The sequence below is a fragment of the Equus asinus genome, chromosome 9 (genome assembly GCF_041296235.1).
Source record: "Equus asinus isolate D_3611 breed Donkey chromosome 9, EquAss-T2T_v2, whole genome shotgun sequence".
Classification (NCBI taxonomy): Eukaryota; Metazoa; Chordata; class Mammalia; order Perissodactyla; family Equidae; genus Equus; species Equus asinus.
In genome coordinates this window covers 91,807,452-91,830,472 of record NC_091798.1, presented here as the reverse complement: position 1 = coordinate 91,830,472, position 23,021 = coordinate 91,807,452, and the positions used below count along the sequence as shown (strand labels likewise).

Sequence of the window (23,021 nt, the reverse complement as noted above, 5' to 3'; positions counted from 1 at the left end):
TGGTCCTTCCTGGCACTGGGGAGACCCAGACACCCGGCAAAGTTTCCTCCTGCTGCGCTCCAAGCTTCCCCTGGACTGGTGTGCCAGCGCGCGGATGGAAGTCGCCCTAGCCCCGCCTGGTGCTCCCTGGAAGCCAGGTCAGAGGTAACAGCTCAGTCCCAGGCCCAGAGACAGGAGGAGGCAGGCACCAGCGGGACCCGCGTTCGGAATTTCTGTTGTCTCGCTGGACCAGACACGGGCGCAATCCCCAGGTGTGCAACGCAGAGTCACACTCAGTGACTCATTGAGGACTGGTGCCCCTTTCCTCCCCCCTGCGACAAACTCGGAGCCCTGCCTTCTCCAAAGGCACACGCCCCCTGGGGCCGGCCCTCCCCCGCATCCCGCCGCCGCAGCGCTGCGCGCCCGGACTTCCCCGGCCCGCCTGCCCGCCCCGCCCGAGTCGTGCGCGGCTCCCGCCTCCCCCGCGCGCCGTGGCTCCCGCCGCGCCGCCGCCCGGCACTGCAGCACCGCGGGAGGAGGCGCGGCGGAGGAGGGGCCGGAGGACCGCAGCGGGCAAGCCCCGAGCCACTTTCCCGCCCCTCCTCTCGCCGCCGACACGCTCCGAGGAGTCACCACTCTGCGCGCTGCAGGAGAGAGCGGCAGACGGAGGCGGCCCCGGGGAGCGAGCCGGAGCGACGCCCGCGCGGCAGCGGCGGCTGCGGCGCTGACACCCCCCGGGCAGGGGGTCCCCGGCGGCCGGAGCGGTGAGTGAGGGACCCCGGCAGCGGTGGCGGGATTTCCCGTCGCTGCTTAATTTCCCTCCCGGACCCGCGGCAGCCTGGGGAACTTCTGGCTGCCTGGTAGAAGCGCAACTTTGCCCCGCCCGCCGCGGGTGCCAGGAGCTGCCCAGCGGGGCGCCTTTGCTGGGGCAGGACCCAAGAAGTCCGGGTAGGGCAGATGGTTGCCCGGGGATAGGTCAGGGGGTGCGGGCGCACTTATTCCGCATTCCCGGGGGAGGCGGGTGGGCAGCAGCTGGGAGTCGGGGGCAGCGCCCGCCTTCTGCCGGGACCTCCACGGTCCTTTGCTGCGTGGTTCGACGGGCAGGGGGAGGCTGATTCAAAACAAGCAGCGGCGACCCCCGGCCAGAAGTCGGACCGGTACCCCCACCCCAGCCTAGGCTCAACTTTTCGGCGGGGATCCCTCTGCAGACGTGCGGGTGGTGGGAGAGCAGAGGCAGCCGCGGTGGGCGCTACGGGCGCCGGAAAGAAACACGAGGAATTTAGAAACACTTCCACACACATCCCCAGAGCCCTGTCTCGTGTCTACGTGAGAACAAGAGAAGGAGGAGAGCGGGGAGCCCGCGGCGCGGAGGCCGTCTCCAAGTGCCCGCGCCTCCCTCCACTACGCCTCCATTCAGCAAAAGCCCGCCGAGCGCGGACCGTGCGCCGGGCGCGGCGAAACGGACCGGCGGGCGCGAGGCTCCGGGGGCAGAGGGGCCATCACCGTAAGCAGACCGACTACCGGGGTAATTGCAGGTGGCGGTGGGGCTGTGGAGGCCGTCACCCAACCCTTTGGCCCTTTCTTTGGGCGAGCTCTTTCCCCTCCGCCTGGGTTCTAGAACTGGGAAGACTCTTCTCCAGCGTGTCGCGGGGACGGCCCCGGGCTGGGCCCTCGAGGACTGCGGAATATGGTGATGAACTTGCCATGGGCCAGTGGGCACCCGCCCGCAGATGCACAGCCCAGAGCTTCTCTGTGGGCGTACTGGGACCTCTGGCGCTCGGCGCGGGGACGGGGGTGTGGCTGAGTCACAGGCGCTGGAGGTGCCGCCTGGACGGCCCGAGCGGGGGGCGCTCGCGTCACCCGCTACGTGTGCGAGTGATGCAAATGCAGACCCACGAGGGGCGGGTGGGGGTGGGAGGTGCAGGGGAGGCGGGGGTGGGAGGTGCAGGGGAGGCAGCTGAGTCCCTGCCTGCGAGAGCGCGTGTGTGCGTCAAAGGCTCTGGGGATGATGGATGCCCGGCTGCGCACCCGGAGCAGACAGCCGCGACCTGGCGGGGTGGCGGCGGCGGGGCGGCGAGGAAAGCCCGGCAGGCTGGGGCTGCGGGCGGCTCCGCAGTGCGCCGCAGTGCCGGGAAGGCGCCGCAGCCGCCGGGCGCTCCCGGGGCACCTCAAGAGATGCGGCGTCTTTTAAGGCGCCAAGACAGGGATGCCCTGAGGGTCTCCTTTCTCGCGGGACCTCCTTCCTGCGTTCTTAGCTGACTGACAGCGAGAGAAAGTTGTTTCGGTTTAATTCCGAGCCCTAGCCCTGGAGGAGAATTTGACGTTCTTCTCTTCGGCATTCCCTCATTTTCAGTGGCCAGTTTCAAAGGGCCTCGTGCTCATGGCGGGTTTTCGCGTGAAAGCTCGGATGTGGAGGTTCCTGAGATCCTGTAGTGCTAACCCATTCCTTCACCATTCTTCAGGAGTTCTGCCCGGAGGCCCGGCCTCTAAGTGGGGCTTGAGAAAGGCTTACAAAGCAGTCTGTCACGTTCCTCTTTTATAACATAAAAGTGTGCGTTAAAACAGTGCTACAAATGCATTCCCTGGTAGAAAATAAAAAGCCCAAACCAAGTTTCATTCTATTTATTTTATTTGTTTTTTAAAAAGACCCTGCTCTCTGGAAACCTGATAGCCAAGGTTTTCCTCCTGGCTTTACTGAATGAGCGCAAGTCTGCAGTCTGTCTGGCAAAAGGAATGAAAGAAGGGAAAGGGAGGCGAGGAAGGAAAGAGGAAAGCAGTTGCCACAGAGCCCTGAGACAGAGATCCTCGTCCCCAGGCCCCAAGGATTGTGTTCTTGTCACCTTGGGCAAGTGACCTACCCGCGTGGGTTCATCCTCCACATTTGAGAAATGTGAAAAATAGCTCAGAGTACTCTCATTACAAAGTTGTTCTGAGGACAAAAGAGATGGTCTCAGAGAGCTTTGGACATACAAATTCTCTATGAATGGAAAATATTATGAAACAAAGTCCTTTTAAGGGAAAAGGAAACAATTTTATCTTTTACAAAATTCTGGAGACTTCCCCCAGTACTGTTCCTTTAATGAAATTTGGCCTTCAACGTCAGAAAATGCAGACAATAGACTTTTCCTTACAGTCTAATATAAAATCAGATGCCATTAGCTGCTGACTGTCTGTAGGGGAAAAAAAAAGCTCTGGATTACATCTGAGTGTTTTTAGTGATGTAGTAAAGAAATCAAATTCCTTTTTCAGGACCCAATGACAGTAAAAGTAGTTTCTTTGGTCTGAGCAGCAGACGAGCCTAGGAGCTTTTAGCTAAAATCCTACTCATTATTAACCCCATCCTGCTCCTTAAGTGTGGAAGGTACCTCGGAGAGCAGGATGCAGTTGCCATCAAGGAGATTATCGCAAAGGCATCATAATGTGCAGTATATCACATGACCGCAAGTACCAGAAAATCCATTTCCTGTAATTGGGGATGTTAGCTCTTACTCTGAGGTGGACTTGTTGATGGTATATTTCGTGAATAAAAAAAATCTAATTCGCCAAAATGCCTTCCTAACCAGCTCACTCTGTTGTTTTTCGCGTTACTGATGCACCATGATAGAGTTCTGTGAACAGTGAAAGTTAAAATGCCATTTTTATTCTCTGCGCTGGATCAGGAGAAAAGCCACGATTCCCCAGTGCTTCTTGTTTGCGTGTTGCTGAGGTTTCTGTCTGACGCAGGGTTGACAACATGCGTGTCATTGCCCATTTGACACAAACTCATCATTTAGATGAAGTCTGGCTGTAAACCTGGGAGAGACAGCCCCCAGCTATGCGCAGTTTTGGTACAACATTGCAAACTTATTTTTGTTTGTGCTTTGCTTTTTCAATTGCAGCCCCATGGGCAGCCAGTGTAAAAAGCTACAGTGGATTGAATTTGGAGCTTCTTTCTTTATTTGACACAGCTGAAACAACAATGGGGTTTGAAGTCACTATTTTAATTCTTGCTGGAACTATGTCTTAAGGGGGTATAAAGACACCATTTAGTTTTATCACAAACTCCCCCTTGTAATTAGGGACAGTCAGTAATAGTTGCATATCATGATGGCTTCCCCTATTGGGAAGAATTGAACAAAGTGAAATAAATGGAGAGGGGTGGATTGGATGCTTTGGTCCTTTCTGGTTCTACTCTTTCCCTCCATGAAATACAGAAATATATGATGAGTTATATTTCAAATTTGAACTTTGCTTATCAGTAGAATATAAGAAGTGTTTTTGATTAATATGTTGAAATTTTACGTGGAGCTGTGGACTCTGTTTTTGTAAATGGTCTATTAGATTTTGTATTATGCCATTGATAGTATATATGAAGAGATTTTTAAATGACCAAATTTGAAAAATAATAATCTCAGCTTAATGTAAAGCAGATATTCAAATCGATTAATATGACAACATGTTTTCTGTTGACCACCGAATGCACGCCGTGCTTGCTATATCCTTTCCCCTGGGCAGTATGTGATACAAATGGTTAAGACCGAACACTAAGAACTATATTGATGGCTTCAGTCTTCTCACAGCGCTTGGGCCCTCTTACAATTCAAGAGCACAGCGAGATTTATGACAAATGAGGCCAAGTGCTTTCTCTTGTCATTTGCCACTATTTGAAAATCCTGTGAACTAGAATCCTGAAATAGCCAAATAGACCAGTGGTTCTCAGATACTTGGGTGTGTCATACTTTCCTGGGGAGCTTGTTCAAATGGAGATTCTGAGCCCTGTCCTAGACATTGTAAGTGAGCGGTTCAGAAGGTGGGCCCAGAATATGCCAACCCAGAATATGGGTTGGATGTCATCGTTAGGGCACCACACTTGCAGGAGCCCTTGAACTGGCACTAGGTAGTGAGGCAGGGATCCAGAACATGTGGCCTTTCGAAGCTGTGTTGTTCTCTTTAACGTTTATTGAGCATCTACTTGAAGCCCTTGGAGAAATCACGTTCTTGCTGGCAAGACAGACTTAAAGATGACTAACTTCTTTGGTAAGAGTCAGAGGTGGAGTGAGTGAGGAGGTGGTGGGAAAGGACTCTGGAGACAGTTATGTCGATGGTTTCAAAAAAAGAAGGGCATAGACAGAAGGAGCATCATATATGACCAATCGGTCCAGAGGGATAAAGGCTGGAGGCCTTAACTTCCAAGGCCTTCACGGCTCGGGATGCTCTGGTCCCTGCTCACTTCTGCCACCTCATTTTGCATAACCCCCAAACCTCTCCCATCCTAGCAGCCTTCAAGCATCAGTCTCCTTCTGCTCAGGCAGCCTCATCACCTGCACCAACCTGCCTTCACCATGTTAACTCCTTATGACCTTCAGATTTCAGTCCAGCCCTCCCTCCCTGTGGAAGCCCCCAGACCTCTCTTGTGAGGTTAACGTTCCCTCTCCTGTCACGATGTACTTTTCCTTATAAATAAGGTTATCAGAGAAAAGCAGGATGCTCAGTTAAATTTAAATTCAGATTAACAACAAAACATTGTTAAATATAAATGTCTCTAATATTGCGTGGGACATACTTACATTAAAACATTATTTGTTGTTTATTTGAAATTTAAATTTATCTGGGCATCCTGTATTTCTATTTGCTAAATCTGGCAACTCTGTTTATAAAGCTCATTAATTTTACGATTTCCTTTTTTTAAAAAATGAGATTTTCTCCTGACGAAACTGTAAACTCCAGGAGGCCAAGGACACGATTCGGGGTAGGTTGTTGTTAGTCTCGTTCTCTCCCTAGTGTCTAAAGTAGTATCTGGGGCGTAGTGGGAGCACCGTAAACATTACCAAATGAATTAATGAGTCGTTACACCATGGATGAGTTTCCTAACCTCTTGGGGCCTTAATTTCTTCAGCTGTGAGAAGATGCTTTTTATATCTGTTTTTTAGGATTGTGTGCAAAGATTAAATAGAGAAAATACGCCTAAAGCTCCAAGCATGTTACTTTGTAGGCACTGTACTTTAAAAGACGTCCTTTCTCTTCTCTCAGTGTTTGTCTTGTAAAATGAAAGGATTCCTTCTGAATGTATAGTGTGAGGGCAAGCATGAGAATGGCCCCTGGAATTATGGGAACATCACTTCTTAACTATAAACACACATAAGCACGAAAATGGAATAAAGAAAAAATGGCATGCTACTTCCTTTTTATTATAATGCAAGCCTATAAGCAGTCAAGTGCTTCCTGAATATTTACCAACTGCAAAGTACTCTGGAGATTCAGCTATGCGGTTACAAAGGTCCTGGCCTAAGGAGTTCCCATTTGTGGAATGGCAACACCTAGAACTGGCTTCATGGGCCTTTGACCTGCGCAGTCACACAGGGCCTCACATTTGAAGGGCGCTGTGTTTGGTTTATGCTCTGCCCTTGCCTCTTGAAATTCTTTGAACAAGGGGCCACACGTTTTCCTTTTGTATTGGGCTCTGCTACTTGTGTCGCTGGTCCTCTTAACCTGTGCATATCTGTATATAGCACGTGCATCGGGAGCATTATAGTTTTCGTAATGGACCCTGAGCCTCTCATTACTCAGGGAACTTGTGATTTTCCCCAGATACATGGCTTAGAGTTGATTGAACCAAGTTCAGTGTCTTTTCCAGTACGCCATGACTCTCTTCACCTGATCACACCCGCCCAGTGTGCCCAGACCTTTGAGTGAGGCTCATCTTTGCAAGGACGAGGTCTAGGTCTGCTAGTCTTCGGTCACCTCCGTGGCCCTTCCCTCCCATCATTGCTCCTGCGGTTGCTGAACCACTGGATCTTGACACTCCAGGTCTGCCTTCGTAGGAATATCAGGAACTCCGGCAGTTGTTATAGACGCCGTCTCTTCCCATATTCAGGTTTTAGAGTCTGCAGATTCACACAAGATAAATAGCGATCTTGGAGGGTTGAAATTTTTCTAAGAGAAGTTTCTGAGATGTTTGTCCTTTGCTTTAAATGGTTCAGCTGACTCATGCGGCACAGGAGCCTCTGCAGCAGAGAGCCGCCATGCATTTTGGCAGTGGGTAGAGAAGGTGACCCGGTTTGTCATTTCAAGCTCTGACTAGCCTGTTTTAAAATATACTCTTTTTTTAAAAAAAGATTTTATTTTTCCTTTTTCTCCCCAAAGCCCTCCAGTACATAGTTGTGTATTTTTAGTTGTGGATCCTTCTAGTTGTGGCATGTGGGACGCCACCTCTGCATGACCTGATGAGCCGTGCCATGTCCGCGCCCAGCATCCGAACCAGCGAAACCCTGGGCCGCCAAAGCGGAGTGCACGAACTTAACCCCTCGGCCACGGGGCTGGCCCCTAAAATATGCTCTTTCTAATAATCCTTTTAGTAGTTCCAAGCATGCCATTTTGTCTTTATTCCATGTTCGTGCTTATGTGTGTTTATATTTAAGAAGTGATGTTCCCATAATTCCAGGGGCCATTCTCATGCTTGCCCTCATACTATTGTTATTTTCAACGTGTGACAGCATGCTCCAGTTAATGTGCATTAAGCACATTATGAGCTGCATTGAACACAGGAGTAATTTAATTATAAAGATTATTATTTTATTTATTTATAAAGATTGGCACCTGAGCTAACAACTGTTGCCAATCTTCTTTTTTCTTTTCTTCTTCTCCCTAAAGCCCCTGAGTGCATAGTTGTATGTTCTAGTTGTGAGATGCCTCTGGTTGTGGCATGTGGGATACCACCTCAGCATGGCCTAACTGAGCGGTGCAATGTCTGTGCCCAGGATCCGAACCAGTGAAACCCCGGGACGCCGAAGCAGAGCATGCAAACTCAACCACTTGGCCACAGGGCCAACCCAGATTATTATTTTTTTAAGTGTTCAATTCAATCTGCAGCCTGGGTTTCCTATTGGTCACATCAAAGTGGAGGTAGAAATACAGACCCATAGTAGTATCCACAATCTCTTCTTCTAGTCCTACCCCAATTGTGGATTCCCAGCTTTCTTCAAAGATTCATTACTATTTCTTTGAGGAAATAGTGACTCCTCACAGTTTCTTTCTCAGGGCTCACTCCTGCGGTCCTTGCTCCCAGTTCCCTGGAGCTACCGTGTTGCCGCACCTGCCTCCGCTGCCCGGAACTCCCTGGCTCTAGCACTGTAGAAGCTGCGGAGGCTGCATGTGCTCTGAATGTCCCTGGAGACTTTAGAGAATGTGTGAATGCTTGGGGGCTGGTGAGAGGACGCTTCAGGTGACACGGTGTCCTGTGTTCACAATCACTTGTCCCCCAGCACCAGCCCATTGTCGGAGGACTATAGTCCTCAAGTTTCCTTTTGCTTGGGCTGAGCGCTTTCCTTTGAGACTTCTCAGTCCCTCCCTTCCAGACATGCTCAGAGGTATCAGAATATTTAGAGAAATCATCAGAATTTGGTACAGGATGTTCACGGCATCATTCTTTGCAGTAGTGAAAAATTGGAAAAACTTGAATGTCCACAAGAGAATGATCAGATCAATTATGGTTCAAATAAATAATGAAATACTGCATAGCCATAGACCTATATGTACTAACATGGAAATATTTTGAAGATATGTTATTAGTTTAAATGTAAAAACCCCTACAATAAATGTAGGGATTTATTGACCTGAACATTTAAAAAAAATTTGGATACATTAAGAAGTCTGGAAGGATAAAGACCAAATGATTGTCTTTTGGGAATTAGATGGAGAGGACCTTACACTTTCTACTTTATATATTTCTGAATTGTTTGAGTTTTCAACAATAAGCGCATACTACTTTTGTAATTAAGGCATCTGTAAAGGTGGTAAAAATTAATTTCGAGATGCCCCTCTGATGCCATTTCTCAAATATATCTAAATATTAATGTTTTAGTGGCTAAAAAGCAGTGTCAGTTTTTCCCGTGGATACTTTCCAGTCCATAATATAGGTAAGGTAATCAAAGTCGTGAGAACATAAATTATTTTGGTGCTCAATGAAGCTATTTTCATTCTGAATGTAAAAAGGAACCCACCTGTAAACATTCAACACCATGGCCCTTGAGGACTGACGTAGGTTTTTAAAGCTGAGAACCTCTCCCTTCCCCTACCCCCATTCTCAATAAATCTTACGTGTCAAATAGCTGTCAAAAGCCCATGCTTGGAATACTTTAGGGACATTTTTCATTTTACTAGGACTATGTATTTGATGGAATTGGAGATCGACAATTTTTTATCTTCTCTTCTCATGCGCCTGAGTGTCCTCGCTCCCATCATTTATCCTCCTCACAACTCCTATCATGTGCTCATTTGTCTACAGGAAAGGCTCCTGCCTGCCCTTCAAGCCTCAGCTTACAATTTCATGACCCTCCACAGCAGGATTCAGGCCCTGTCTCTGTTTCTCTCAGTCCCCTTGCAGCCGCCACTGTAGGAGCGCTTCTTCCACATTATCATCCTGACCTCTCTATACGGGTTTTCCTGCTAGTTTTCTGAGCCCCTTGAACTTCAAGGGAAGAGACCTGGTCATTGAGACCCTTGTAACTCTCAGTGCTGGACACACAGGGGCTGTAAATATTTTAAGTGATTTTTAAACCTTTTTAATTGAAGGATAACATACAAAGATAAAAGTGCACATGTTAAAAGAGTATAGCTGAATTGATTTTCACAAACTGAGCACATCTCTTGAACCAACACCCGGATCATGAAGGAGATTATTCCCAGCGCCCAGAAGCCCCTTGCATGTCCCTTTCAGTCGTAACCCGCTTCCACTATCCTGCCTCCAGTCCTCTGCCTCTCAAAGCCCTCCCTGTCCTGCTCAGATGCCCATTGTTCATGCCTCAGTCTGGGAAACTGCTTGGCAGAGTCTTACCACTGCTGATGGATGAGAGGATGTCACGACTATGCCCAGGATGCTGTCTCTAGAGGCCCAAACTCCCAGTCCACAGATGCCAGAGGCAGAGAAAACGGTCCACAATTTGTTTGGCCCTCCTCTGGCTGCAGGGCAGCTCTGCTCTTGACCCTGAGTCCCTCATGAGCAATTCTGTCATTTGACCTCCACTTTGACCAAATTGGATGTCTCCTTCAGTTTCTAACTTGCTAAGATTTCCGATGGGTGTGTATAGAATTTCATCTAATGCTTTTAAGCCTCTGATTAATTACAAAATCATTTCTTTTTAACAGATAAAGGCTCCAGAGTTTCTATTTCTTCTTGTGTCAGTTTTGATAAAGCTACATTTTAAAAAAAGAAGTTTGTCAATTTTATCCAGTTTGTCAAATTTATTGCATAGTTACTTATAATCACTGCTTTGTGTTTATTTTGTGAACTCTGTGATTCTTGTATCTAATTATATTTTCTTCATTGCTTTGGCTATTTAGAAGCTCAGTCAATTTTTTGTATAGATTCTAGAACTTTACAGCGTCATGTAGTGTTATCAGAAGATCTTTAAAAATATATATGAATTATTTAAAATATATTCCTATCTCATTTGAACATGAAATCATTGCCTCAGGTTGTATGCATATTTTAAAAGACTCATTATTTCTTTTAGTTATCATTGAATAACAACCCTAAAAAAATCAGAACATTAGTAACTAGATAGAATGACAGATATTGAATTAATTTTAAGAATATCTAAATGATAGAAGCCAGGTTTGTAGAAGATACCAATTCCTTTGAAGGCAAAAATATTGATAAAAATGAAATACTCATGGGCTTGCTATGAGTCTACTGGTTATTTGATGCTATATATGTTTATAATTCGAAAGGGTAAATGAACCATGATTTGAATTTTGATGACAAAGGTTTTATTTTGTGACAACCTTGGGCCTTATTCGGTCCTTATCACATCTCTGCCTGCCTTTACACAAATCTGGCAGGCTATGGCAGACTTCGCATATCTCTGTCCGTCCAGGTGATTGTAGGGGAGTGAGCTCATGAGGTACACATTGCTCTGCTTCGTTGTGAGTTCTGGAACAGCTGGTGACTCAGCATTGTGTGTTTATGTCGCGCTTCCCTTGGATCCCACCCATTCCTTCTTTTTCCTAATATCCATCTATTCTGTGTCCACCATCGTGAATTTCTCATTGACTTTTCTGTTCCTCCTTTAGCTGTGCTTGCCTTCCCTGTGCTGGGTGGGCAAGCATTTGTCAGACATTTGTTGCTACATCATGTCTGCCTAACCAGCCGCTCCAAAAGTTAGTAAGTTAAAGCAATAGTCATTTCTTTTCGTCCGTGCCTCTATGGGTTGGCTGGGGGCTGGCTGATGTAGGTTGAGATTTACCAAGTTTTCTCCAAGTTGCAGGTAAGGTTTAGGTTTTTAATCCTATTTGCAATAATTGACTCCTCAGTTCATATTTTTGGCATGGAGATGGCAGAAGGACAAGGTGGCTGAGTGGGAAAATGTGATGCCTCTTAAGCCAGGCTCAGAGCTGGTGTACTGTCACTTCAGCCCACATTCCGTTGCCCAAAGACAGCTAATGCACAGGACAGCTCCACATAACAAGCCTTGCCTCACAAAGTGCACAGCTTTCCAGTGTCCTGTCACATATCCACCTAGGGGAAAATTTTGTTTCTAATAATTTAAGCCTAGAACTTTTTCTGTTTTATATGTAAACAAGTATTTTTTGTATATGGTGTATTTTCCCATAGTGAAACTTCTTATAAATCAAAGGAAGATTGTATTTTGTTTAAACTCTTACCAAGAGTTGTTCATCGTTTCCAAAACTCACATCACGGTGGTAACAGCCACTTGTTGTGATATTTATGTTGCTAATAAGCTCACCTGTGTTTGTGTACACTGGCGGTGGTTGCGTTTCTGGTGGGTCTGCGTTCAGAAGCAAGCGTCTCATGTCTTCACCGTGTATTCTAGACTTGTTACACTGGCACATTTACATATTTAAAGAACATAATTTGTTATTATTTCTTCTATTTCTCCTTATTGTTGTTAGGGTATTATATAGATATTTTAAATTTCTGTGTGCGGGTGGGGTATTTTATCTATGAAAAACATTTAATAATGCTTTGCAAAATATGCGTTATTAATAGGTGTACTGGACTGCTCTAAATTCTCTAGCCTTCAGCACCCGGCATAGGAAGCTGATTTACATTTGGGGTGGGAAGCGGCATGTTGTAACACCGGGAGCTCTTCCGTCTTAGCATTGTGTCGGAAGGGACCATGCTCTTTCTGTAAGGACAGCCACATTCCTCTCTCTCTGGCAGTGGTTGTGGAGTGGGGTGGGGTGTGATGTGGACCAGCTCACAGGGATGTCTGTGGAGAACACACGAGCCTTTCCTGTGGTTCTACTTCAGAGGCTCGCCCCAAACGAGATCAGTCTGGGGACTAGGGCTGTGAGGGCGCTGAGCTTTTACTGTGCTGCTCTAATCTGCTTAGTGATGGGTGAGAACAGGGGAAGCGAAGAGGAGAGAAGAAACAAACAGATGTGTTCCAAGATGGCTGCTCCAACAACAGTGGGAGGTGCCCAGGAGGAATCTGGTGGTTTCTCTCTAACCCTGTTTTTAAAATCCTGTTATTCTCTGAGGTCACTGACAGACAGCGATTCCTGTGTGATTCCCCTGCCAGTGTCTTCTGTGTGCGAGAGTGGGAGCTCTCTGAATTGCTTCCAGAAGAGACTGACAAAAGAGGGAGTGAAAGCCTGGTGATTATCCTGGTCCATAGTTCAAGGATGTGAATATTTTCCTGTCAACTGAAACTAACGTAAGGGTAGTTTAGAAGGAATAAATCAGAAGACATTGAGAGAGTGACCCAGGACTGAGTAATATATGCCACTCTGTGTGCCATTTCATCTAAAGTGGAGTCTCGATAAGGGCATCCTACCGTTTATCTGTGGTTTGCAGGGGACGTCGTTGCTGGGGCAGAGCTCGCCTTGTTTATTGATAAATACATTACAGCTAATTGTTTTCCCAAACATTCATTCCTGTGAACCTGAATGTGTAATGATTGCGCCTGCCTTTTGGGACACAAATGCGTGTGTGCAAGAGGGTTTGATTATATTTAAAGGCAGTGAATGAAAAAAAAAAATCCAAACCTATAAAGGTTTCTACTTCCCAGCAAGCCCGAGGAGGAGAGCCGGTGATTAACATAACTGAATGTGAGCCTTAGGCACCCAGGCCGTCTTGTACCTGCAGCTTTACTTTGTACCAGGAGAATGACATGATTCTCCTTAAGGGCTGGCACCAACCAAACCTACTGGCCACGGCAGGTTTGGACACATTTGAGCTCCACCTAAATCCCTCACTGATGGGCCTGAGCCTAGATTAAAGGGATATTTAGCGATGGATAACTAGTTCATTTCCTCCCAACTTTTTGGCATAAGGCACTCCCTGATTCTTACCATATGACACAGTTGTTGTGTTGATTACCACATCAAACGTTCGCTGTAACATCATATTCCGTTTAATAAAGCTCCTAAATAGATGGAAAATAACAGTTCGTACTATATCCAATTGCTGGCTTAGAAGTTTTTTTTCTCTTACTAGATGATTTTGAAATTAGGTACTGCCTAGTTTAAAGAATCAGATCATGAACTATCTTTGCCTAAGATTGAAACGCACTAATGTGTGTCCCTGAGCTCCTGGGGCTCCCAGTGATGCTTTTGAAGTTACTTCTGCACTTCCCGCTGGCCGTATTAGTGCTTTCTTTTGGTGGTATGTGTGTGTCTGTTGGGGGAGTGTGTGTGTGTGATGTCTGCATTTCCTCTTGCTGGTAGTGATGGGTCGTGACATCTTCACTCCAGAAACCACGAGGATGTTAAGTGCCTTCTTGGGGTCTTCTGATTGCATTGTGCTTTTCTGCCTGAAGGGGTTTCCTCCTTCCCTCACAGGATAACTAACTGCTGATTTTCCATCTGGCTGACATATGACAACACAAAACTCTCTTTGACTGACAGCGTTGGGAATCAGGACGTCCAGCTTCTCTGTGTAACAGCTTCTCAGGCCGGCCACTGTGCTTGTCCTCAGCCTGAAGGCCATTTGGGTTTATATTCAAGAGAGTTCAGCTTACCTTCTAGGAATGCGAGAGGGATTTATGATAACCTTTTCTGATCATATCAGATTTTCCTTCTTTTCACCCAAGCCGAATTTCCATTCAAAATTCCAGACTTAATTCTAAGAACTAGCATGTGTCTGTGTTTATTTCTTAGGCTAATAGATTTCTCATGTCTCAGAAAAGATAAAATTGGGAGTTGGTGATCAGATGTGAATTCTGGTTCTTAGCTGAATTTTTTAAATGTGCCAAAAGTCAAAATTGACAGCCCTGATCAGCAAATTGGCCATAATATTTTATTTGTAAAATGCTCAGCAAATATTTATAATGTCAGTTAACTATAAAACCAGCAAATGTTTATTAGCTTTGTTAAATATTAGGATAATAATAAAAGGACAAGCTTTAGATAAATCACAGCATTTATTATTTAGTCCTGATTCGTGTAAAGCCCCCTTTTAACTGAATTGGAAGTCAATGTTGGCTATTTATTTGTTTTTTGATTAGCTCAAAAGCTACAGATATGCTAAATGAAATAAATGCAGTTTCATAGTATGTAATGAAAACTATGATCAAAACTACATTTAATTCAGTTTTGCACCAGTTTTTCCTCTTAAAGGGCACTCTTTCCTGTGAGATCATAAAAGGTACTCGAATTTATCTGGAGATAAGAAGACAGATAAGTTATTTAATAACAGTCTCTAAGTATTTAAAGGTTAAATGCACAAAAGATGGTGCTTACCTTTTCTTTTCTTTTTTTTTTTGAAGAAGATTAGCCCTGAGCTAACATCTGCTGCCAATCCTCCTCTTTTTTCTGAGGAAGACTGGCCCTGAGCTAACATCCGTGCTCATCTTCCTCTACTTTATATGTGGGACGCCTGCCACAGCATGGCTTGATAAGTGGTGCCATGTCCGCACCCGGGATCCGAACTGGCAAATCCCGGGCCACTGAAGCAGAACATGTGAACTTAACCACTGCGCCACTGGGCTGGTCCCCTTTTCTTTTCTTCTTAACAGGAAACAGAAGAAAGTAGACTAGAGTAGAGAATTAAAATTTTTTTTAAAAGAAATAGAAATTTCAATTCAATTTCAGTCAACAAGTTGATCATGTCCCTTGTGCAGAGGATATGCTGTGCTCGTTAGGAAAAATGAGATGGGTGGCTCCAGCCTGTGATCTCAAGCATACAGACTGGGAGGGGAGCTCTGCACACTGTAAACGAGGAGTGGGAGCTCAGCAAGAGAGTCCAGCAATCCTTGGTGGCTTCAAGGTGGCAGCAGGACGCTTGCTTACGGCAGGGCTTCTCAATCTCAGCACTCCTCATGTTTGGCCAGATACTTCTCTGTTGTAGGGGCTGTGCTGTGCGCTGTAGGGTGGTTAACAGCATCCCGGGCCTCTACTCACTAGATGCCAGTAGTATTTTCCCCCTTGGTTGTCCCAACCCCAAATTTCTCCAAACATTGCTGCATGTCCCCGGGGTAGGAGTAGAGAGCGTGCAGAATCGCCCCCAGTTGAGAACCACTGACTTAAAGAATAAAGAAAAACTTCCAAAGCCATCCCATTTGAGATGGACTTTGAAGGGCAGATGGGATGTTAGCAGGCAGCCAGGGAGATGCAGGGTGTTGGAGGCAGAAGCGGGGCGTACTGGGGGCGGCTGGGGAATGGTGAGTGATCCTGTTGATCTGGAAGAGAGGCTATGTGAGGACGGGAAGGTGGGCAGTGGTGAGAGAGCGAGCTGCAAGGCGGATGGGGATTCTTGAAGGTCAGATGCAGCATTTGGGCTCAATTTGATGGCCGGGAGTTGTCTTTATTGGAACTGCATGTTTAGAAAGATGACTTTGAAATCAAGTGTACAGCGGCTTAGGAGGGGAGAGCCTTGAGGGAGAGGTGCCAGGTCAGTTTCTTCATGTAGCTGATGTCAGAGGTATCAGCTACTTCCTGGATGACCCCCACTCTTCATCCACTCTGTAGAGGATTAGCCCACACGCATTTGTTGCGCCTCCGTTGGGTGCGAGGCACTGCTCCAGCTGCTGGAGGGAGAACAGACAGCAGGACAAAGTCCCTGTTCTCAGGGAGCTTCCCTTCTAGAGACAAACAACAGACTAAGAAAAACGGAACTATCAAAAGGATTTTGAGATAGTGCTTAAACTCTGCGTAGATAGTAAAATACTTGAGGGACTAGGGAGGCTGCCAATATTAGTGGTAAAACTTACATTAATTATCTAAGACATGCTAACAATTTCTTTGCTGTGAAATTGCGTTTACGTCAACATTTGTTAGAAATCTCACCCCTAGGCGGCCTAGACATAAAACAACGTATTTCTTCCCTGTGGCCGTGTGGAAGGATCTGTTCTGAAGACTATTTCTTTGTAAATGTAATCATTGGAGGGGGATTTTACTTGAGTGGCTACTGGGCCATTTAGACAGTTCCTTTTAAAACAATGGGACAGGTTACAAAGGAAAAAAGAAGGAAGGCAACTAATATTTGCTGGGTTCCCACACGCCAGCCATGCTTCTGGCCCTTGCTGTTTAGTTTTCATCACACTCCGTCCAGGCGCCGTTGTCTCTCACGGGAATAATGCAACAGCTTCCCAGCAGGCCCTTGGGCCTTCACTTCGTCACTCTTCAGTCCATTTTCTACTTGAGTGACCTTTGTAAAACACAAAAGACCACGTCCATTTTCGTGTTAGAAATCCCCAATGGCTTCCTGTTGCCTTAAAATCAATTAGTAGTTCCTTCCCAGGGTCACAGTGAACTTCCTCAGTCTTGATGGCACCAGGCTCTCCCTCTGCCTCCTCTGAGCCTTTTTGCCTGCCTGAGGGCTCTCTCTCCATCTCCCTCTCCAGCCCACGGCTCACCTAGCTAACTCCCTCTCATCCTTCAGGTCTCAGCTAATGGTCGTTTCCTTAGGGAAGTCTTAACCTGATCTTCCCAGGTCCAGTTTAGACACCCTTCCATCATGCAGCTGGCATACCTTCTCCTTATCCAGTGACAACACTCCTTGCTCTGTTTTGTGAATGCTCATTTCTTGGTCTGTGTTCTTGAAGGTCCACTCTTGTGGATCCAGCAGGTGACACAGGGCCTGGTGCAGTCGTGGAATATTTGTGGGATGAATTAGTAGGGTAAATGCATTTTAGAAATGAGCAGGCTGATGCCCAGAGAGCAAATGTTACTTGCTCAAGGTTACAGGGCTATAAATACATAGTGGATTTATGTTTGTGGGGCTTAAAAACTCAGGTCTTCTCCACACACCAAGGGCATCTATGTGTTCTGTGGAGCTCGGTGAGAGCATTCTAGAGGCTCATCTGGCTTAGTTGGTTCACCTTGCTGAGAGGTGTTCAATACACATTCATTATTCATCACACAGGACACAAGACCCTGACTTGAGCGGTCTCTTCCACTGGTGTGCTTCTGTGACCATCACCAGCCCACGACTGCCAAGGCTTTAATCCTCTCTGTTCATTTCCAGTGAAACGTTAGCATTTGGAAGAGCTGGATTTTGTTTTTCATTAGTTTAGTTCATGAATATTCTGTTAGACATTTACTCAAGTGCTTTTGTTACGGTACCTGGTGTGCTTCACTGCTCCCTCCCAATTCTGTTATAATGTCTGTCTGCAAAACACGTAAGAACGTGTGAAAAAACTGCGGAGTATGTAATGATGTATAATTGAAACCACTAAAATATTCAGGATGTTGTTTAGTGGATTTCTAAAATCACAGCATCTTTGGTTCATTATTTACCATTCTTTATTTAGTCCTCATGCCTTTTTGTAGTCACTGAAATGGAAAGTGGACAAAGTAGAGAGGAATTTTGTTATATTATTCACCTGTATCTCAGCTTATTCCTAATTTTATGACTCTAGTGAATAGTAACAGGTATTTCTTGAGCATATAGAAATTTAAAGAACAGTAGTAAAACAAAATATTTTAGATAGCATAATGCTGAAGTTCTTTTTCAATATTAATGCCCTTTCACAACGTATCTTAAAGGGATGTATAATGATTGTAGCAAAGGAACCTAAAGTTCTTTTCCTTTGAATCTTGACTAATCTCTGGGATTTTTGGCATTATCACTTCTGGCCAAACTAGGTGGGTTTGCATGTCAGTCTGTGGCCTGTGAGCTTCTTCACTGGGCGGGTGTATGCTCTTCTAGCAAGGTGCTAATAACTAACTGTATTAAGTTGGATTAGCAGACTAATAATAATAGCAAATACTTATTATTGCCTGGGTGCTGTTTGTTATGGCACTGAGGCTAGGTTCATACACTGTCTCATTTAGTCCTCACAATTCTATGAGGTTGATACAATTAAATTTTAATTTCTGATGAATTCGACTAAACATTTCAGGAAGAAATAATGCCGATTCTGCATAAGCTCTTCTAGAACATAGCAAAGATAGATACACTTCCCAACTCATTTTGTGAGGCCAACATTACCCTACTACTAAACTAGACAGAGACATTACAAGAAAAGAAAGCTTCAGACCAATATCCTTCATGAACATAGACAAAAATATCTTTAGCAAAATATTTTCAAATTGAATTCAGAAATTTATAAAAAGGATGATACATCTTGACCAAGTTTACCCTGCAAATGCAAAGCTGTTTCAACATTTGAAAATCAATTTAATTTATCATATCAGCAGTCTAATAGATGCAAAAGAAGTATTTGAAAAAATTTAACATCTATTTATGATTTTAAAAAAACTCTCAGTAGACTCAGAAAAATAGAAACTTCCTTACAAAAGGCATCTACAAAAACTTACAGCTGAGATTATACTTAATGATGAAAGGCTGAATGCTTTTCACCTAATACTGGGAACTAGGCAAGGATGTCTGCTTTAACCGCTCCTTGTCAAAATTGTATTAAAAGCCGTAGCTAATGCAATAAAGTAAGAAAAAGGAATAGAAGGCATGCACATTGGAAAGGAAGAAATGGAACTGTCTTTATTAACAGATGATATAGTTATCTACATGGAAAATCCCAAAATATCCACACAAGAAGCTACTAAAACTAATATACAAAAGTCAGTCATATTCTTATGTACTAGCAATAAACAGGTGGAAAATCAAATTTAAGAAAACAGTACCATTTATAATAGCACACAAAAAGAAATACTTAGTTATAATCTAGCAAAATATGTGCAATATCTTTATGGTGAAAACTACAAAGCACTGATGAAATAAATCAAAGATCTAAATAAATGGAGAATTATATTGTATCCATGGATTGGAGCGGTCAATATAGTAAAGATGTAAATTTCTCTCAAACTAATCTATAGATTCACAGCATCCCTATCAAAATCCCAGCTGGATTTTTTTAATGTATATGTAAATCAACAAGCTGAACCTAAAATGTACGTGGAGGGACAATGGAACTAGAGTCGCCGGAACAACTTTGAAAAAGAACAAAGTTGGAAGGTTCACGTTACTTGACTTCAAGATTGACGCTAAAACTACAGGAATCAAGACAGTGTCATATTGGCAAAAGGACAGACATATAGAAAAATGGAAATGAATAAAGATTCTAGAAAGAGACCTATACATATATGACCAATTGATTTTTGAACCCATTTTTGGGTTGTTTTCTAACTTATGAGTTTTGAGAGTTACTTATATATTATGCATACAAGTCCCTTATTGGATAAAGAAAATGGGCAAGGTATTTGAATAGCACTTCGCCGAAGAAGACATATGGATGACAAATGAGCACAAGAAAAGATGTTCAACATCATTTCTCATTAGGAAAATGCAAATTTTTACACGTGTGCTTGTTTGCCCATTTTACACATACAGATGAGAATTTATTGTGTGGTGTTTTCATTCATGGGAGATTAAAACAGGTATGGTTTGAAATTTACACTTACTAGAATGACTAAAATAAAACAAACAAACTGACAGTATTAAGTGCTGACAAAGATAGGAAACACTTGGAACATTGCTGGTGGAAGTGCAAAATGGTACTTTGGAAAACAGTTTGGCAGTTTCTTATAAAGTTTAACATCTATTCATCATATGATCCATTGATCCTCATGCTAGATATTTACTCAGGTGAAACTTATGTCCACACAAAAGCCTGTATGTGAAAGTTTATATAGGCTTTATTCCTGTGTCCAAAAGTTGGAGAAAACCCAAACATCTTTCAACTGGTGAATGAAGAAACAAATTGTGGTTCATTTATACAATGGAATACTACTCATTAATAAAAAATAAATGAACTACTGATAAATGCAGCAAGGATGAATCTCAAATGCCTTAGGCTAAGTGAAAGCAGCGAGATACAGAACCTACATACTGAATGATTATATTGATATGACATTCTGGAAATGGCAAAAAAATGGATGCCAAAGGATAGAGTCTGTGGAGGAGTTGACTGCAGAGGGGCTTGGGGAATTTTGGGGGTGGTAGAACTGTTCTGTGTCTTGCTTGTGGTGTGTTGTGTGTTTATCAAAACTCACAAAATTATATACCATAAGGGTTAATTTTGTTGTATGTAAATTTTACCTTAAGAAAAGATTCTAAAACAGTTTAACATGTTGCCTCTCCAAGTTGCTTTTCCACATGATCTGGATTTGTTTCTGGCTTGGTTTCCCTGCCCTTGGTGCCTCCGATCCTTGTCTTCAGTAACTGGCTTTTCTCCCAGCTCCCCCCATTGTTCTCCAGATGGACTCTAGTTCCTGCTAATTGACCCTGACTCCACCAGGCACTGTCCTCCTCTCATCAGTTGGGCAGAATTGACTTCCCCAGAGCTAATCCCCAGCAAACTCCTCTTTCAAACTCATTACACTCGGCCTTGCAGCTGGTGAATGGCCATTTCTTATTCTTTACCTGTCTACCTGGAAGAGGATAGATTGCCTCCATCTTTCTCCTTGACATTTATTTGCTTCCACAGGCTCACCCATGACACTGCATGATGGTGTCCAGTTTTCTTGTTCTTTATCTAGGTTTTTAGTATACACAGTGTGCCTATTGTCCATTTAGCATACCTGGATGGGGAGTTTACTGCATGGTGTTTTCACTCATGGGAGACCACAGCTGTGATTCTCCAAACAGCTCTGATAGTTGGAAGCCATGATGCTCTCTGCAACACTGTAAACATGTTGATATATTAAGCATAAGACAATTAGACATGTCGGTTTGTCCTAAGTCAGACTCTATACCAGGTTCTAGTGATGATAAGCCATATCAAATACTGGTGGTATAAGAAAAAAATTGATAAACAAAAGTTAAAATGAGAAGATTACACCACCCCTTTTTTTGTTCTGGGAAATGGGAAATGGTTGCCTTGTCGTTAGCAGTGGAATGTCTCTCTCCAGCTCATTAGTGTTAAACAGGAGCAGAATTTGGTGACTTGTGAAGCCCAAATACCATGTATTCTTATAATTAAATCTTCTTTTTGGGAAGTTGCTATGGATGAGTTTTGCAGCCGATTATAATTAGGGCAACCATATAATTTATTGTCCAAATGAGGTTGTTTTCTAGTTTAAACAGTAGTGGGGTACTACTAGTAATTAGTGTAAACTAATTAATCTAGTCAGGTGTAAACTAGGACTGTCCCAGGCATCTGGGATATGTGATGACCCTAACCACGTGGCACAGATATGCTATTCAGATAGCCAATAGTTATCCATAGCTGCTTTTGAGATGATTATGTTAAAAGTGGCTATATAAACAGTTCTTCATCCATTTGTGTTCATGCATTGCGTGGCACACTGCTATGGGCATACTCAGCTACAATTCCTAGTCGATACCTATAATTCTGCTCCTTTTTTTCCTACTCAAGGAGCTTTATCAAGGTGGAAATGAATGTGAATGTTGATCCTTTAGGGCAGTGCTTCTCAAGTCTTACTGTGCACACACGTCACCTGAGGATCTTGTTAAAGTGCAGATTCTGATTCAGTGGGTCTGGGGTGGGACCTGAGAGTCTGCATTTCTAACAAGCTCCCAGATAATCCCAGTGTTGCTGGTCCACAGACCAGCCTTTGAGGAGCAAGACAGGGGAGACCTTTGAAAGTCACTGGCCAGTTTGGGAACTTTGATTGTTGGTAACACAAAGCACCTAATTGCTCATCTGATTGCTAGACACTCAAGTGAGGAGACACTAAAATGGAGACCTGTTGGTTCATAGTAATTAAAATAGTGGGAAAATTAAATAAAAATAGTGGGGAAAAATTACTCTCTCTAGTTCTTGATGAGGTCTATGCAGCCACAGCAGCTAGGACCATTCATTGCCTCTCTTTAGTGTAAGAAAGCTTGAAGGAGGCCAGCCCAGTGGCACAGTGGTTAAGTTCATGTACTCTGCTTTGGGGGCCTGGGGTTCACAGGTTTGGATCCTGGACACAAACCTAGCACCGCTTGTCAAGCCATGCTGTGGTGGTGTCCCACATGAAATAGAGGAAGATTGGCACGGATGTTAGCTCAGAGACAATCTTCCTCAGGCAAAAGAGGAAGATGGGCAACAGGTGTTAGCTCAGCAACAATCTTCCTCACAAAAGAAAAAAAAAAGAAAGCTTGAAGGAAATAGTTATATTCTGCACAAAAAAGAAAATTAATGGATTATTGCCAGCAGTTTCTCTTAAAGTAATTTTAAAGAAAATATTTTTCTGCTTCAGATATTAAATGAACTTTATTCTGTTGTAACTTTATATTGAAGGTTGATAACTATTACTAAATAGAAATGGTTACTTTAAAAACATACACAGCAAGCAACATACTATTCCAAATTAAAATATTTAAGTAATACCCATGGTTACTGTTTCTGTATCAGTTTTGTGTGACCAGATATATGTTCTAGTGGCATTCTAGTTGGATGAATTTCTCCCCACCTTCTGCCTTTAGTACAGTGTATAGGATGCTCTTCTGGACGGTTTTGGACCCTGAGAGATGAATCAGAAATTGCAAAAAATGAAATTGCTGCACACAAAGAAACTCAACACAAAGAAGTCAGGACTCTGTGTTTGCTCACAGAGCTAAATTAGATTTAATGGCTGTCCTACATGGGTTTAGTCTGTGCCTTCTCCATATTGTTACCCGCTGTTGTCAGTTTTGGACACAAGCAGATATGCACTAGGTGCTTCTGGTTCTGTTTTGCTATTTATTTTAGACA

The 23,021-nt window shown here is 44.1% G+C and overlaps 1 protein-coding gene across 3 annotated transcripts in view; it reads left to right on the top strand.

The window, feature by feature from the left end:
- Positions 1-451: 451 nt before the first annotated feature.
- Positions 452-23,021, top strand: part of SV2C (synaptic vesicle glycoprotein 2C) — a 208,806-nt gene continuing 186,236 nt past the window's right edge. Inside the window, exons 1-2 of one of the 3 annotated variants that reach the window (XM_070517923.1) lie at positions 452-743; positions 1,287-1,483. The gene's annotated coding sequence lies outside the window, so the exon portion shown is untranslated. Of the gene's footprint in view, positions 744-1,286; positions 1,505-23,021 lie in introns of all 3 variants that reach the window. The other 2 variants (XM_070517922.1, XM_014830122.3) reach the window with 2 other exon arrangements.